The sequence below is a fragment of the Canis aureus genome, chromosome 27 (genome assembly GCF_053574225.1).
Source record: "Canis aureus isolate CA01 chromosome 27, VMU_Caureus_v.1.0, whole genome shotgun sequence".
Taxonomy (NCBI): Eukaryota; Metazoa; Chordata; class Mammalia; order Carnivora; family Canidae; genus Canis; species Canis aureus.
The window spans coordinates 6,121,019-6,138,520 of record NC_135637.1 but is presented as its reverse complement, the minus strand read 5'-3'; the positions used below and the strand labels follow the sequence as shown (position 1 = coordinate 6,138,520).

Here is a 17,502-nt window from a genome sequence, read left to right as displayed (position 1 = left end):
TCAGATGGCTGTGGAGAGCCAAAAACCTAAGTAAACGAGTTAGACGTGACCTAGATAGCTCCTTCCCCAGTGGATGAGCAACTGCCAGGTAACCCCGCTGTTGCCTTTGTGAAAGAGAGGTCAGTGCTGCCAGGCATTCCATTTTCTAGGAGAAGCTATAAATTCTATTTTCAATGCAAATTTTAATGTAACAATTCCAGATTTTAAAATCTTAGCCAAAAAAAAATAAAATAAAAATAATAAATAAATAAATAAATAAATAAATAAATAAATAAATAAATAAATAAAATAAGTAAAATTTTGGCCAGGATTCAAAAACTTTCAGGCCAAAAACAATATGTGTAGGACCCAAGGGCCTCCAATTTTCAACCTCTGACTTAGAACAAAAAGCTAACTTCATGACATTTGTCTACTTGAGGGATATAAGAGAAGGGGGATTTTGCAAGAAACCAAGATGGAGCTTTTTTGATCTTTGAACTGGCAATAAAAACGGACAGCAAAAACAAGTTGACAAATAGTGTCTTCTCACATTGCCATTGTTCTTCAACACGGAAGCTGCAAAGCATGAAATATTGTGACAAGGAAGCCCATTTTTCCAGCCTCTGCTGAGTCTCTGATGGTAGCAACACCAGTGACCCAGCCTTCGTTCTGATGACAAAAAGCTGCCTCCAGACCCAGCCTTGGTATGCTGACTTCCAGGGCTGGAGGCAGCAGCCCTGACAAACTATTTTAGTAAGAGCACATTGAAATCCTCTTGTGCAAACTCTGAATTTTTTTTGTGATATTGTTTAAAACCTGCATGGGGGAGAAACACGAGACCCAGTTTACAGTTAGAAAATAGAGAGGGAAAAAGAAAATCAATTCTCCAAGGTCCAGCAGAAGGAAGTGCACTGTTGCCTGGAGCAAATGATAGGTTGTTTGCATCTCAGATTTTTTTCTCTTTCCAGATGAGTTTCCAACTCTAAAAAAGTTATGTGTGTGCATGCATGCACGTGTGCATGCGCATGTACGTGTGTGTGCATGTATGTGCAAGTGAATGGTTTTCAGGTACTGTCAGATGCAGTGCTAATTTTCAGACTACTCAACCACCAACATGGCATGCTTAGAATGGCCATCTCATCAGACACCAGCCACAGAGCAGTTCAGGCAGGCTAGTGCGATCCTTCTGAATATCCCCTGTGGCCATAGGGAACACCCCAAGTGGTAAGGACAGCAGGAGGGAAAGGAGGCATATTTATCTGACCTATTGCACTTGCCCCTGGTACTTAACAACAAATACAAGCACATTTCCAACCTTGTCTCTCCTGTGGAACTGTTGCCTGTCCAAATAAACAATTGATGATCCTGTTGGTTTTACGTACCTGTTTTAGTATCTGATTTTAAAGTCTGTAGAGAAGCATGCATTTTCAAACTTGCTGTGAACTCCCCCCCCCTTTTTTTTTGTTTATTAGAGGACTATTCACATAGAATAAAACTCCACAGTATGAAGCATAAACTTCGATGAAGTTTGGTGATGGTATACAATCATGTGACCACCACCATATCAAGACACAGGACGGCCTCTCACCCTAAAGATACTTATGCACGCTCATATTTGACTTCCTGTCCCCACCATGGACCACAGGCAATGACTTATTTGCTGCCATTATATTTTTTTCTTGGAATTTCATAAAAAGGGAACCTTATATAATCTTTTATGCTTGCTTCTTTTGGGTTTCACAATGCTTTTGAGATGCAATCGTATTATTGAATGTATTGATGGCTGACCTACCCTGATGGCTCAGAAGCATTCCCCTGTAGGGACCGTCTACAATTAATTTATCCATTCACCATTTACTGGACATCTGGGCAATGGGGCTGCTTCCAGGTTTTGGCTTTTATGAATTATATCACAAACTCTGAATTTTGGCTTGACTTTCAGCACCACACATCACATGGATGACCTTGCAAATCTTAGTTTGAAATATATAAAAGAAGAGAAATGGAAATAACTTTGCTTTAATGGGTTGATCACTGGTGATGCTAGAACTAGAACAGCCACAGGGAAGGTTGATGCCCTGGGGTTTATGACCCATTTCAGGTTCCATGGCCAACATGATTCGATGGGAAGTCATTCATTCATCCAACAAATGTTTTTTGAGCACTTTTTATGCCAAAACCCTTTCCAGGACTTGGAAACATAATTGTGAATTAGATCCTTTATTTTTTCAGTGATTACTATTTAAATGCGAGGCTGGGCAGTGGGTACACAATGTGAAAGAAATAAACTAACAGGATTATTTTCAGTGATTAAATGTATGATGGAGAAATTAAAACATTGTGGCATGATGGTGAGCAATTCTCTGGGCTAAATGTTTAAGGAAGAGCTCCTGGAGGGATGTCAACAGGGAAAAGACAGTGTAATCAATTGACAACTACCCTAGATATAATTGTAACAATCAAGTATTACCTAGAACAAGCAGTTGGAAAAAAGGCTTATATTGGGCTGTGCTTGACAGACTGTCAAAACAAGTATGATTTTCCCGGAAAAGACAAGGTTGTTTATAATAATGGTCAGCCAGAAATAGTAAACTGGGCATCTCATAAGTAGAAAAAATGTAACTATAAATAAAAAAATCCTGTGCAGCTAGCCACACATTTGAGAACTGCCTTGAAAGTTACCCCCAAATTTCCTGGCCCGTCCTCAGTGTAATGACTGTCACCTATTCACATGTCTTCAACCTCAGCTGACAGCAACCCTTATTGTCTGTGTTGTTGAGGAACTTCTTTCCCTACCCAAAGAAATAATAAGGTCAATCAGAGATAATGAACACAGTAGCAACCATGGTATTAGCTCTGATTTACAGCCACAATAGCCCTCGAATTGGTTTTATATTCCTGGTTCACTGTGTATCTTGTCAAGTTAAAAACATTTATGAAAATCTCATAGATGAGATTTTGATTTCAATGGAATGTTTAGAAATGTATAATTAAGTGTGTAATCAATATTTAAATCTAATTTAATATGTTAAACTTGTTAAAATCAAAATTTTAAGTTTATTTGTAGCCGGAGTAGCCGATGACCATTTAGAGAAATGTTAATTGTTTAAAGATTGAGGAATTGGACAGGAGACACAATACAAGTCTTGTGCTGCTTTCCAGCTGCAACACTGTCATCGGGAAATGGTCTCTGTCCGTGGCTTTCCTTTGCTTCCCTGATCGCAAAGACCCTCTGGCAAGCATGCCCCTTACGGCGTAAGATGCCTGCTGGTGGTTTCAGGCACTTTTCTGAGAGCACGCACTAATTTCTAAGATCCGGTGTGATTGGACAGAGTTGGGTCACGTGCTCAGGCCTCTCCCAGTCGTGATCAAAGTGTTAAAAACCCTTGACAGTTCTTGAGCCAGGGAGGGTTGTAACAGGTGGCCCATTCAAGCCACAAGAACACATGGGGAAAGTTCCCAAGGAAGTGAAACCTAGGGGGAATTGCCAGACAGAGCCAACACCTGTAGATGCATAAAAACTGCAGAGAAAAGGAGAGACAGCCGTTTCGAGCTCTGAGTTCCTGGCAGCACAGGATTCACGCAGATGAAAGGCCTTTTTATGGAATCCCTCAGCTTCGACATTGTTCCCCCTTTTCTTCTGAAGGTCAGTGCAGTTTGAGAACTCAGATTACGCCCCTCAGAACAGAAGTGAGCCAGAGCCCTGCCGAGTGGACTGATGACTCTGCTCACTTTGAACTCCCAGGGGAGATTCCTGCACTATTCAGGCGACACTTAATTGGGGCTGTCTTGTGACCGGTGGGCAGCCGCCTTGATTTAGTATTTGGCATTTCTCTGCTGGACCCTCATGGACTCAGGTGGCTCATCCGTGGCCTGAGGGCCAGGATGCTATCGTCACACCCTTTTTGGTATTGTACCCTGATCCTAGCAGAGGTTTCCCTGCAGATTCTCAGTTAATGAAGAAGAAAGGTGGAAAAAGAAGGAGAAGAAGGGAGGGGCAGCAGCGATGAGCCAGGCTGAAGGACAAGTCTTGAAACTCTGGAACAAGTGGAACACAGAAGTTAGGAATTGTGTGCTTATCCCTCTGTGGCGGAGCTCAGGCGAACAGCCCCTAATCTATCGTGTCCTCAATATCCAGACCCTTGTGCAATCCCTTCCCACATCAACTGTGGGCTCAGTGTCAAAATGATGATGTTCCAACTCGCTCTGGCTGGTGTGACATCAGCTAACACAACACTGAGGTTTGGGGAGCGCTTGCACACTGGAGCTTGCCCTTTAGAAGCCAGGTGCCACACGAGGAAGCCCCATCCAGCTGACAGAGAAGCCTTGTGCAAGAAAACCAAGGTCCGGGCTGACTGCCAGACCTGTGAGTGAGGTGTCTGGGACCATCCAGCTCTACTGGACCATCCAAATGGTGGGTACTGCTTGTGTGATGGCAGCTGAGACCAGCCCAAATTGTAGAGTCAGGCATATATATCAATGCTTGTTTTCACGCAGCAAGAGGTAACTGGTACACATTCCATTATCAATAATCTAAAGTAGTATATATATATATACATATATCTGTATGTGTGTCTCTGTGCATATCAAAGCACATATATGAACTAGTCACATATAATTTTTATCTGACACATTTATCAGTTGAAACACAGTATACATATATATACGTGCACTAACCAGAAGTTATAGAACACAGACTCATTTTCCGGCATGTGATGCACGATAATATTTCTACTCCTTTCTTTCTTGTTTTGTTTCATTCTTTCTCTTATTTACTCTTTTTTTCCTTCTTTAATTCTGGTTAATAATCCACTAACTTAATTTCACAACTCAGGAGTGCATCAGTCACATTTTGAAAACCCCTGGTCTAGATAACGTATTTTTAACCTGGGGCAGGAAGGAGGGTAGCAGGGATGAGCTTCAAGGCATAGTTCCTTAAATTTATATGAAGATTTCTCTGTGCAAGTGGGCATGTGCATTTTCCAGAAGCTGGCCCCAGACTTTCAGCAGACTGGAAGAACCAACCATTGATATTGAGTCACTCAGTGATGCCGCCCATTGTCACACTGTCACCAAGTGGAAAGCCATAACCCTGAATCTCTATCTTCAAAACTGAGCTCTGGATTTGCAGCCAACAGCCTCCTGGACACTTCCATCTGGATGTCCTAAAGGCACACCCAAACTACTGGTTTCCAAAGATTTTGAGTGTTTTTATTACCCACGCCCTCTACCACATCCCAGCTGCTCCTGCAATTTTCCACGCCAGAAGCCTCGAAAACTTCCTGATGCTTCTTCCCTCCTTGGACTATGTGGATTCTGCTTCTACAAATCCTTCTTTCTTAACTAGCCTCTGGGCATCTGTCTCTGTCCCAGTGCTCACTGTCTATTTCCTGGATTGTCACCAGAGCTTCCCTAGTGGCTTCCCCATGTGGGATTTGCATTTGTCAGGTCCATTTCGTATCACAGCCACCAGAGTGGTCTTTGAAAATTACAGATGTTATGACATCGCTTCACTCTTTGAACACTAAGTAATTCTCCACTGTCCACACTGCAGAACAATAAATCACAGAAACTCCTGTGCGTGGGCGAACGGCACTTCACAACTGGCCCCAGCTCACCTGTCAAGCTGTCCCTTAAGCCATGCCCTCCTCACACTGTAGCATTCAGCAATATCCCATCAACATGCCCCGTCTCCAATCTTTGCACACTTCCCCTATGGCACTCTTACTCTGTCTGTCCAGCTGGCAAACTTCTACACATCCTCCAAACCTCAGCCTAAATTTTGACTTTTCTGGGAACAATAGTGACAATAGTAGTGATTAGTGCCTGATGAGCACACAACGCTTTGCCAGCTGCCAATGGCTTCACATGAGTGAGTTCATCTGAGCTGCAAATAGCCCTAGAGGGGAGGTGCTTTTAGTATCCTTAATTTACAGATGGGAAACTGAGGCCCAAAGGAATTATGAAATCACAGGGCTAGCAAGAGGGCATTGGCAAGACTCAAACCCAGGCACTCTGGCTTCTGAAGTCAGTTTTGATGACCAAAAAATACTTTTTTTAATAATAAACTTATTTTTTATTGGTGTTCAATTTCATACAGAATAACACCCAGTGCTCATCCCGTCAAGTGCCCCCCTCAGTGCCTGTCACCCATTCACCCCCACCCCCCGCCCTCCTCCCCTTCCACCACCCCTAGTTCGTTTCCCAGAGTTAGGAGTCTTTATGTTCTGTCTCCCTTTCTGATATTTCCTAAAATATTTTTTATTTGGAAATAATTCCACATTTATTGAAAAGTTGCCAGAATAATACAAAGAATGCCTTATCTACTGTTAACATTATGCCCATTTTTCATTATTTGTCCTATTATCTATCTATCTATCATCTATCTGTATGTCTACCTATCTATCCATCTATCACCTATGTATGTATCTACCTATCTATCCATCATCTATGTATGCATCTACCTGTCTATCAGACTATCTTTCCTATCTGAACATTTTAAGAGTAAATTACATGCACCATGGCCATTTACCCTTGGACACTCATGCATGTACTTCTCAAGAATAAGGATACTCTCTTAAATAACCTCAGTACAGTTACCAAGTTCAGGAAACTTTTAATTTAAATTGATTTAATCTTCTGTCCATATTCCAATTTTGTCATGTGACCCAAGAACATTTTTATAGATTTTTTTCTCTTCCAGTATGAGGTTCTGTCTTGGATAGGGTGTTGCATTATATATCATATTTTTCCTTAATTTGGAACATTTCCTTGACCTTTTGTTCTATTTTAAAGTATTGACATTTTTGAAGAATATTGCCAATTTTTAATAGGATGTTCCTTGTTGGGGTCAGTCTCATAGTTTCCTTGTCATTAGACAGATCTATGCATCCCCAGCTGGGACACCACAGAGATGATGCTGTATCCTGCTCAGCATGTCACATCGCAGGCACTAAATGCCCACCTGCCCTTCATTAGTGACATTAATTTTGATCACCTGATCAAGGTAGTGTCTGATTTCCTCACGCCACTATAGCTAGTACTTTTTTCTTGCAACTAATAGCTTTTCTTTGAGAGACACTTAAGAACACGAGTAACCTGCTCCACCAAATATCCTCCTCCTCACCCTAGATTTAGCATGACTTAATGTTTCTTGTCTGAACCAGCTTTAGTGGATGGTTTCAAAATCATGATTCCCCCCCCCCCATTTCCAGCACTCCCTGCATGTTCTCCAATTAACACCTGCACAGATGCTATGATTCCATTCTTTCTCCCAGACAGATTTAGGCATCCCTTACCTATATCCCCATGCTACTACAACAGAAATTAATTGCTTGGCAGTTGTTTGGTGTACCTAATTTTCTCACTATAAAACTTATAGTTTGAGGGCAAGCACTCCACCTTTCCACCTTTGTATCCACGGGCAGCTGAGAAGGGCTTGTCTTAAAATGATCAGGAATATTTGCTTTTCCATGAGATGAAATCTGTTGCCTGATGTGGTAGAAAGACTAATGGCCCCCTAAAGCTGATCCTTATTCTTGGAACCTGTGAATACACTGCCTTACATGGGAAAGAGAACTCGGCAGATATGATTAGGTTAGGATCTGGAGATGGGCAGATTACCCTGGATATTCTGCATGGGTCCAGGATCATCAGAAGGGTCCTTCTAAGAAGAAGGCAGGAGGTCAGGGCCAGTGAAAGATATTAGAAGGTGCTCTGCTGCTGGTTTTGAAGATGGAGAAAGGAGCCAATAGCCAAGTACCATGAGGTCCTTTTAGAAGCTGCAGCAGGGCAAGGATGGGATTCTCCCCCAGAGCCTCTAGAAGAAATGCAGCCCTGCCCATACCTGGATTTTAGCTCCTAGAATCCATTTCTAGACTTCTGCCTTTCAGAGTGGCAAGAGAATGCATTTCTATTTCTAAAGCCATTATGTTTGTGGCAGTTCGTTACAGCACCAATAAGACCCTGATACTAAAGTTTTGATGGGAAATGTTCCCCACCTCCTCCCCCCAACTGGCAAGGTAAAAGAAGGTCTCCTTGTGTGCAGGGGGCACCCCTCACACCCTCATTCCCCTCCCCAGGAGGACTACGTCTGAGGGCTTCCTGCTCTCCAAGCTACCTTGTGAAGCACCAGGTCCCAGTGTGGGCGGGCCACGTTGTGGGCTGGCTCCCCTTTTGTCAAAAGGAAAGTGTTCTCCACTGTGGGTCCCTCGAGCTGATGCAAAAGGATCTTTCATAGAAATGCTGCCCCAAAGCCATGAGGCTCAAGTCTTCCTGCCCCTGGAACAAAAACAGGGAGATGCTTACCCCAGATTTCTGTGACGGTTCAAGACTAAGATAAGGGAAAAAAGCCCAATCAGGGATTGCTGGAGAGAGCAAAGGGTTTGTACTTCTGTTCTTGCAAAGGTGTGAGTATCTCCTGGGGCTTTCGGGTCCCTTTAGACTTGCGGGACTGATAAAGGATAAAGAGAAGGGATACGGAGGGAGTGAGGCGGTGATCTCACTTTTACATTCCGCCTCTTCGCCTCCATGAACCATGCGCACTCCTCTGCGCCAGGGGGGCAGGGCAGGCACATCGAGGCGTCCAGCGGCAGCAGGAAGAAACCGAAGCAAGCTCACGGTGACCCACGGCCACCGCTCCTGCAGCTCGCTAGCCATGTCTCTAGTTTGTGAACCTGGATGCTCATTTGCTTTTTCTCTCCAAGCATAGCCCAACCCTTTTGGTCAAAAACCTAACGTACACCCCGGGATAGAGAGGAACAATTTCTGAAGCACTGATGTCATTTTCCCACAGACATAAAACATGGGCGGCAGCCGGACAGGAAGCCGTGACTCCATGGGGAGGAGTGTCATTCTTCCCCCATGACAGCATAAGCCTGGAGCTCTCAGCTGACCTTGAACATGCTATGTAATTCACTCGTGACCTCATGTCCTCCATGAATGAGTGAGATCAACACCAACATGCTATGAGCTCATAGACACAATCTCCCTTACTCCCTGGAAGGCGGGTGGCCTCATTCCATGTCTAAAGGGCCAAGATGCTTGGGCTTAAAGGTGTGAGCATAATACGCTGGGTGACAGGGCTCATAGGTGGCAGAGCTCCCTATGCGAGGAGTGTTGGGAGGCTCCATCACGGAACAGGAGAAGCACAGAGCAGTGATCCCTTCCCGCAAACCTTCACAGCCACCATGGTTGTGCATAGCTCCAGGTGGCGGCCCAGGAGCCAGTGTGGAGGGAAAGCATGCTCTGTCCCCCTGCGGTCCCCCTGGAGAGAGGAAGGATGGGGAGGAACATGGCCAGTCTCTCCTGGGAGCCTTGCTCACATCCCAAGGCAGGAGGGCAGTGACTTGCTCAGTTGGCAAGTTTAGCAGGAGGAACAGAGCTTCCCAGTGGGCTCCATTTTGTGAAAAGTGCATGTACCAACCTCCTCTGAAATGGATCGAGGCCACACAGCCAGGTCTGGCCAATAGGTCATGAGCTCAAGTGACAGGTGTCAGATTTGGAGCCTCCTGGACCCCAACGTCCCCACCGTGAGTTGTCCTTGGAAACCACGTGTGGAGAGACGGCAGCATCATAAGATGGGTGGAGGTGGCTCCCAAGTAACTTGGAAGAATAGCAACTTTGTCTAGTCAGAGTGTAGGGATAGAGGGAACATTCCTCGACATCTTAAAAGCCATCTACAAAAAGCCCACAGCAAATATCATTCTCAATAGGGAAGCACTGGGAGCCTTTCCCCTAAGATCAGGAACACGACAGGGATGTCCACTCTCACCACTGCTATTCAACATAGTACTGGAAGTCCTAGCCTCAGCAATCAGACAACAAAAAGACATTAAAGGCATTCAAATTGGCAAAGAAGAAGTCAAACTCTTCCTCTTTGCAGATGACACGATAATGTACATAGAAAACCCAAAAGCGTCCACCACAAGATTGCTAGAACTCATACAGCAATTTGGCAGCGTGGCAGGATACAAAATCAATGCCCAGAAATCAGTGGCATTTCTATACACTAACAATGAGACTGAAGAAAGTGAAATTAAGGAGTCAATCCCATTTACAATTGCACCGAAAAGCATAAGATACATAGGAATAAACCTAACCAAAGAGGTAAAGGATCTATACCCTAAAAACCATAGAACACTTCTGAAAGAAATTGAGGAAGACACAAAGAGATGGAAAAATATTCCATGCTCATGGATTGGCAGAATTAATATTGTCTAGTCAATCTGCACTGAATGTTGCAAAGGCAAGATGGGGGGATTTCAGGGCTTACTTTTTTTTTTAAGGATTTTATTTATTTACTTATTTGAGAGAGAAAGAGAGAGAGTGTGTGTGTGTGAGAGAGAGAGAGAGAGAGATCAAGCAGGAAGGAGAGGAGGGGCAGAGGTAGAGGGAGAAGCAGACTCCCTGCTGAGCATGGATTATGACATGGAACTCGAACTCGGGACCCCAGGATCATGATGTGAACCAAAGGCAGACACTCGGTCGTAGGGCAGATCTATTTTTAACTCTTTGAGGATTTACCCCAAAGATACAGATGCAATGAAACGCCAGGACACCTGCACCCCAATGTTTCTAGCAGCAATATCCACAATAGCCAAAATGTGGAAGGAGCCTCGGTGTCCATCGAAAGATGAATGGATAGAGAAGATGTGGTTTATGTATACAATGGAATATTCCTCAGCCATTAGAAACGACAAATACCCACCATTTGCTTCAATGTGGATGGAACTGGAGGGTATGATGCTGAGTGAAGTAAGTCAATCGGAGAAGGACAAACATGATATGGTCTCATTCATTTGGGGAATATAAATAATAGTGAAAGGGAATAAAGGGGAAAGGAGAAAAAATGGGTGGGAAATATCAGAAAGGGAGACAGAACATGAAGACTCCTAACTCTGGGAAACGAACTAGAGGTGGTGGAAGGGGAGGTGGGCGCGGGGTGGGGGTGACTGGGTGGCGGGCACTGAGGGGGGCACTTGACGGGATGAGCACTGGGTGTTATTCTGTATGTTGGCAAATTGAACACCAATAAAAAATAAATTTATTATTAAAACAAAAACAAAACAAAACAAAAAACAAAAAGGCAGATGCTCAACCCACTGAGCCACCAGGTGCCCTGGGGTTTACTTTCTATGGACACACAGCACAGCCTACCCTGACTAACCTATCTAATGCCCTCTCTACCATCAGCTTTAAAAATGATAAAGCTGATATTTTTATTTCTGTCTCTTCAGCTGCTTGATTCTCATTTTTCAGTTACTTCTAAATCCACCCTGGAGAGGAAGACAGGAGGATTTTTTTTGCTTTTGCTTCCTTAATCTCAATACCCCACCCACATACTGCACTCTCTAATGGGTCACCTTCCTTGGAGGGCTCTGCAGCTCTGGGAGGGAGGGAGACAAAGATATTATAGAGCAAATCTGTGGCAGAATCTCTTTGCTGGAACATCCAGAATGTTCTGGGCAGGGAGAAGGCATTCATGTGGCTGCCCAGGATTACAGGGCAGGACACATGGCAGGGCAATGGGTCAACCAGAGTACGCAGCATCACAGTTCACTGAGCACTCAAGTACGCCATGTACTCTGCACATAGCTTTAGAAATGATTTTTATTAGTAGTATCTTCAATAAAATGTTTAGTTATTAGAGTTATTTTACAATTTGTTATTTATGCATCATTTCACTCAGTGTTCAGGAAAATTTCCAAGAGATATTTTGCAGAAGAGGAAGCTGAGGTTCCGATGCCAGAGCCTGTGTTCGTAGCCACTGGGCTTCATCGGTGAGATCATCCGGGATCTCGCTGGGCCCCCCCTGAGCTGGGGTCTCCCCTTTTTGGGATTGCCGGCCCCATTGTCCCGTCCCCTGGCTGGTGGCAGCCAGGGCTCCTGCATCTCCCTGCCCTGAGGGGCTACAGGCTGGCAGCTGTCCCTCACAGAGCACTCACAACCAGAATCCCAGGGTTGCTTCCTGGGACACGAGCACAGCTCTCCTGGGGCAGTGCGAGGTGTCCAGGGTGCTCATCTCCTGTCTCAACTCTGTGAAGACCATCCCCTGAGCTCTGTGACATCTCCAATGTCAGCAGCTCCATGTTGCTTCCCCAATGGCTGCCACCTGCAAACCCCATCACGACGCTCTCACATCCCAGGTGAGACTCAGCTGGCAAGCATATAGTCCCAACAGTTATAATATTCTGGAATATTTCTGCACCAATTAGCAAACGAGCACACTCTCAAGCTCCCCAAGGACCCCATCCACCTCCATGGCTGCCCCAATCCCTTCCTGGGACTGGAAAAATGGGCTGTGCCCATTTTGTAACCACTAAGGAGCAGAGTAGCCTTCTGGGACAGACTCCATGTCCACTACCCGCCTCCACCCTGGATTTTCTGTGCTTCTGGCACCTGTGTTAAATATTTGTATATCACCTGTCCAAATCCATGTGCCATTAATACTGATATTCATTTAACATAAACCCTTATAAACTTCAGCTTTACTGAGATATAGAATTAGAAGATATCGGAATGTACATGGGGGCGATTTGTAAACATGTAGTGTGAAAGGATTCCCCGTCTCATTAATTAATCCATCCATCACCACACATATTTATCTTCTGGGGGTATGAACATTCAGGTTCTGCTGTCAGCAAATTGCAGTTTTATTATACAGTGTTACAGCAGTGTTGTTTTGGACCTCCTTCATTTTTTGTACCTTTTGAATCAACTTGCTTTGAAATCAATTCACTTTAAAGCAAGCACCCAACCCAATGGGATCTTCCAGGAGTTGGGATCTTCCCTCGAGGTCCTGTAGGCCCTCCCACACGGGGAACAGGGCGTCAGAAGAGAGCATTTCTCCATGTTGTCCAAGCCAGCCTGAATGCTCTCCGCCAAGGCTTTAATAATGCAGAGCCCAAATCCATCTCACCTTCCATCTGCTTTTTAATCAGTGTTGGGGAGGGAGACCAGGGGCAATTGGGCTTGGGATCTCACCACTGCTCAAGACCTCCTTCTCAGTAAGGCAGGGGCACAGAAGGGCTTGAAAATCACCCAGGTTTAACCCAAAATAGATCTGGGCTCCCGTGTGAAGGCATTGCATTAACGAGCAGTTTGCCCGGGATGACAGCCATTTCTAAAATCTCCAAATACTCCTGTGAGCATGTTTTCTCACCAGGAGGTCAAAAATGTCTCCCAGAAAGACGAGGTTTTGGAGCATCAGGGCATGACCAGTGGTCCTGACACAAGCTCAGTTAGCTCTTCCGTCATTCAGAAATTATTTTCTGGGCATCTGACGTGTCCCTCCTAATTGCTCCCCTTCCTCTGCTCCATATCACAGGTCTTTGCAAACCATTCCCAGGCTTCATGGTCGGCTGGCTTCCAGGTGGGTTCAGTCATGTGGATGCACTGGTGGCATGTGGGGTGGAGGAGCGGAGATGCCCAGGGATGTGTCCCCTCTTTCCCTCTGTGCTCTGGACAGTGTTTCTTCTAGAGGCTGGGATCCTCTCACCGTTCCACCTCTCACTGGGCACCTCCAGCCAGGAGTCCTGGGTTCTGGCGACAGCAGCTCTTCTGCTTGTCTCCCAGACCTAGAGGCGGTCCTTGCTGCCAGCTGTGGCTGGTGTCTGAGCAGCTCACAATTTCCCCTTTGCACTTTCAGGTCTGCAGCACTAATCCCACATATTAAATTCCCTCCAGGGAGCTTCTCACTGTATTTTCTGGTTTCTTGACTGGACCCTGTTTAATGTACCTACTGGGCATCCAGCCCTGTGTCAGGCACCTGGAGGCAAGCAAGTCGGCACGCGGTGACATTGCAGGTGCAAGCCAGAGATACATGCGCGGCATATCTAGGAGAGCTCACCGTGCGCAGAATTTATGTGGTGCTGCCCATGGCATGTAGAGACCGAATATGGTAAGATCAGAGGTTTCCACCTAAACAAATGGAAATCAAAGCTCTATAGCTTTTGCTGTGTCCCTGTGAGTCTGGATCTTGGTGCTTAGGTCACAGTGAAATGTCACACCACCCGAGGCTCCGCTGTGAGAAATGGAAGCCGAGCTATACATACTAATTACTTCTACATCTGGCTTTTCATGCTCTTTGTGACCATTCTCAGGCTGATGTTATGAGGCATTTTCATAACATCATAGTTTTAAAGAAATATAATAAATATTTCACCTGAAAATTAAGTAAGTGCTTTTCAGGATGCTGGAATCAGAAGGAACATGTCTTTTCAAAAGATTTTATTTTTTAATTCTTATTTATTTATGATAGTCACAGAGAGAGAGAGAGAGGCAGAGACACAGGCAGAGGGAGAAGCAGGCTCCATGCACCGGGAGCCCGACGTGGGATTCGATCCCGGGTCTCCAGGATCGCGCCCTGGGCCAAAGGCAGGCGCCAAACCGCTGCGCCACCCAGGGATCCCGGAACATGTCTTTTCAAAGAACCCCAGACTCAGCTGGGTGAGGCCACCCCAATAGGAAGTCAAGGAGATCCTGGGGCCCCTCATTTGAGCTGGGGATCAGTGATGAAGGCAGAAGCATCAGGTGAAGGTGATTTTGGGGGGCTGGTGGTCCTGCGCCTTCTCTTATGTGCCTGGGGCTGGCAAGTGACACAGGAAGTGCATTCTGCGCCCCTCACCACACTAACAGGTGGGAGATGACACATCACAGCAGACGCTACCTCCCACTCCAGGTAAGATCATTGAATTTCTGGTTAGTCTTTCATCCTCAAAATTCGCTTTGAAAATTGTCACTAATCTTATATTTAAAGTTCAAGACATATAACATTTCAATGCCTCTACTTGGACAACTGATCGCAAGCTTGACAGTTTGCTGGGTGATCCATAGCCCATATTTTGTGATGCTCTGGGGATGCAGTGAAGGGCAGTGAGAAAGTGCACGGGTGGGTTACAATGCAGTGGGTCGGAGCCTCCTAGGGAGTGGGAGGGAGTCACAGGACACATGAGCAGGGACCAGAACCCGAGGGGCCACGGGAGGGCTGCCTGCCTCCACATGCTTAGGAACTGTGGGAAATATGCGTTCGTTCCCCAAGTTTGGCAATTTATATTAGTGAGCCAGAATGAGATGACTGAGTTATTCACAAATTCAATACATACAGGTTTCTCAGGACCCATTGTGATATGACATCTACAGGATTGTACAAAAGACGATCCTGTGGCTGGGTATTGCTTTCTCAACATCTGGCCTCCTCAGATCATTTAATATAATAGCTATTTGGATTATCACAAATTGATAAATAAAACATAATATTTAAAAACTTAATGGCAATGACACTTGTTACTAGGAAGGATCATATTGTTTGTGATATTACTACACTGTGACACCTGTATCTGGCTCAGTGACAGATGGCTGGTGCCCTAAGCCATTTCTTTTTCTTTTTTTTTTTAAAGATTTATTTATTTATTTGAGATAGATAGAGAAAGAGAGAGAGAGAGAGAGAAGAGGCAGAAGGAGAGGGAGAATCAGATTCCCCGCTGAGCAGGGAGCCCAGGGTAGGGATCGATCCCAGGACCCCAGGATCATGGATGAGCCAAAATCTAGAGTTGGACACTCAATTGACCAAGGCACCCAGGTGCCCCCTAAGCCATTTTCTCAACTATTTGGGTTACTTTTCATTTTCTTTCTCCTTCCCTCCCTCCCTTCCACCCCTTTCTTCTGACACTAGTTCATTGGTTCCAATGGTTCTGGATATTTGAAATGACCTCAGACCTGGAGCATTTGGTGTGGCTTCTTGCTGCCAATCGCATCCCGAGAGTCACCTAATTACTGCACATCTGGCCACACGTCCCACCGAGAGAACACATTCCCAGCATGTCTTTGATCACATTTACACTTTTCTGCCCTTACAGAGTCATGATCAGGGAGCACAACATTGACCACAAAACGATGAACAGACTATGAAGTAATTTACCATTTCTGTCCACACACGCACAGCATACATCCTGAGAGCTGTTTTGTAGGAAACATGCGCACCAATGACTCCTTACAAAGTAAAATATTTGCGAGAATACAGATACAAGTAATTGCTTTTGCACACAGAATGCCGCCAATAAAGGAACCCGCCAACACTGTGCTGCACGCACTCCCCAAGCCTATCTGGCATGCAATTTGCACCTGACTTTGCAAGCTTCTCAGAACTGGTGTAATTTGTACTCATTTTGTGCTACAAGCAGCCCATGCATCTTTGATGGGGCTTATAGTTTTGTTTTCTTTACCTTTAACTAGAATGTTAGTTTGTTATAAAAGCATTATGTGGCTCCTGTTGTAAAAGGTTTTATTAGAGAGGTGCTTCTTATGAAGGGCTGGAAAAGACCCATGTCAGTTTAATAAAATCCAATTTTCAGGGAGTCATTAGCATTTTTACACTTCACCCTTTCCTTGGTCATTAACAGATCATCATATTTCCAGATTCACTTATCTCAGTACGTTCAGATTTACTCTCGAGATCTGGCCACTCTGTATGTTAATATCGACTTTCCAGATGTAACATGAATATTATTACTTTCATCATCATGTCTTACACTTGGTATATCTCTGCTGAGCCATTGATCTATTTCTATGAATTCGGAATATAATGCCGACACAACAGAAACAATATCCATCGCAGACTTCACAAATGTAAAGGAGACACACACATTCTACACAAATACGTCAGCCAATATTAATTATACACTGATAACTGAGTGCTAGCTGGAAATGCAATCCCAGACCATCTGGTCTTTGCATGGCCTACATACTTTAAAATTGTAATGATTATTAAGAATATAATGTGGTTTTCTTAATAATCATAATTAATCTTATATTTAAAATTTATGACATCTACAATCTCATCGCTTTTTCCTCTGCAGCTGTGAAACGACGTGCTAGCCTGTTGTACATCATCTGCTAGAATGGGGGGGTCTAGTCAGTGGGGGGAGATGTGTTTATGGAGATATGGTTTGGTCTGGCTGGAGAAATGTAACTGGACAGGTGAGTGGGGGCAGGATGGCATGGGAGAGGAAAGAAGTGGCAGATCACAGAGCACCTTGGGGCAAGAGACGGGTAGGCCAGGTGTACACTTCAGAGAACATCATGTGTTTGGGGACCCTCATCAGCAGAAGTGCACTGGCTGGTCCAGATGGGGCCACAGACTCAGCTCTGCAGATGGGCAGAGCCTCCGACTGGATCTCTGCATGAACACTACTGCCAGCAGGACATAGCCTACCATGATCTGGGTTCCAGGGCTGGGAGCCTTGTCTCTGTCTGATCCCCAGCCACTCCTGTGAGGTATGACCCAGTGGGCCTCACGAGGAGCGTCCTGCCACTCTGGTGCTGCTGGATGTGCAGCGGGCTCCCGGTCCCACTGTAGAAGCCACAGTCCCAGGGACCCATGTGGCGTGGTGCGGTGCTGGCTGGGGTAAGGTCAGTGCAGCTGCTCACTCTTCTCGTGCTATCTTTCTCAGACTGGCCTCCCCACTCGTGGATTTTCAGTGGTGCCTAGTGGATGGACAGTTGCTAGCTGGTCCTCCTGTTCGG

General features: G+C 45.2%; 1 protein-coding gene across 1 annotated transcript in view; it reads right to left on the bottom strand.

Annotated features, from left to right (window-relative positions):
- The window catches only part of TMEM132D (transmembrane protein 132D), a 596,882-nt gene that overhangs the window by 41,715 nt on the left and 537,665 nt on the right, over positions 1-17,502 (bottom strand). The window lies entirely within an intron of this gene.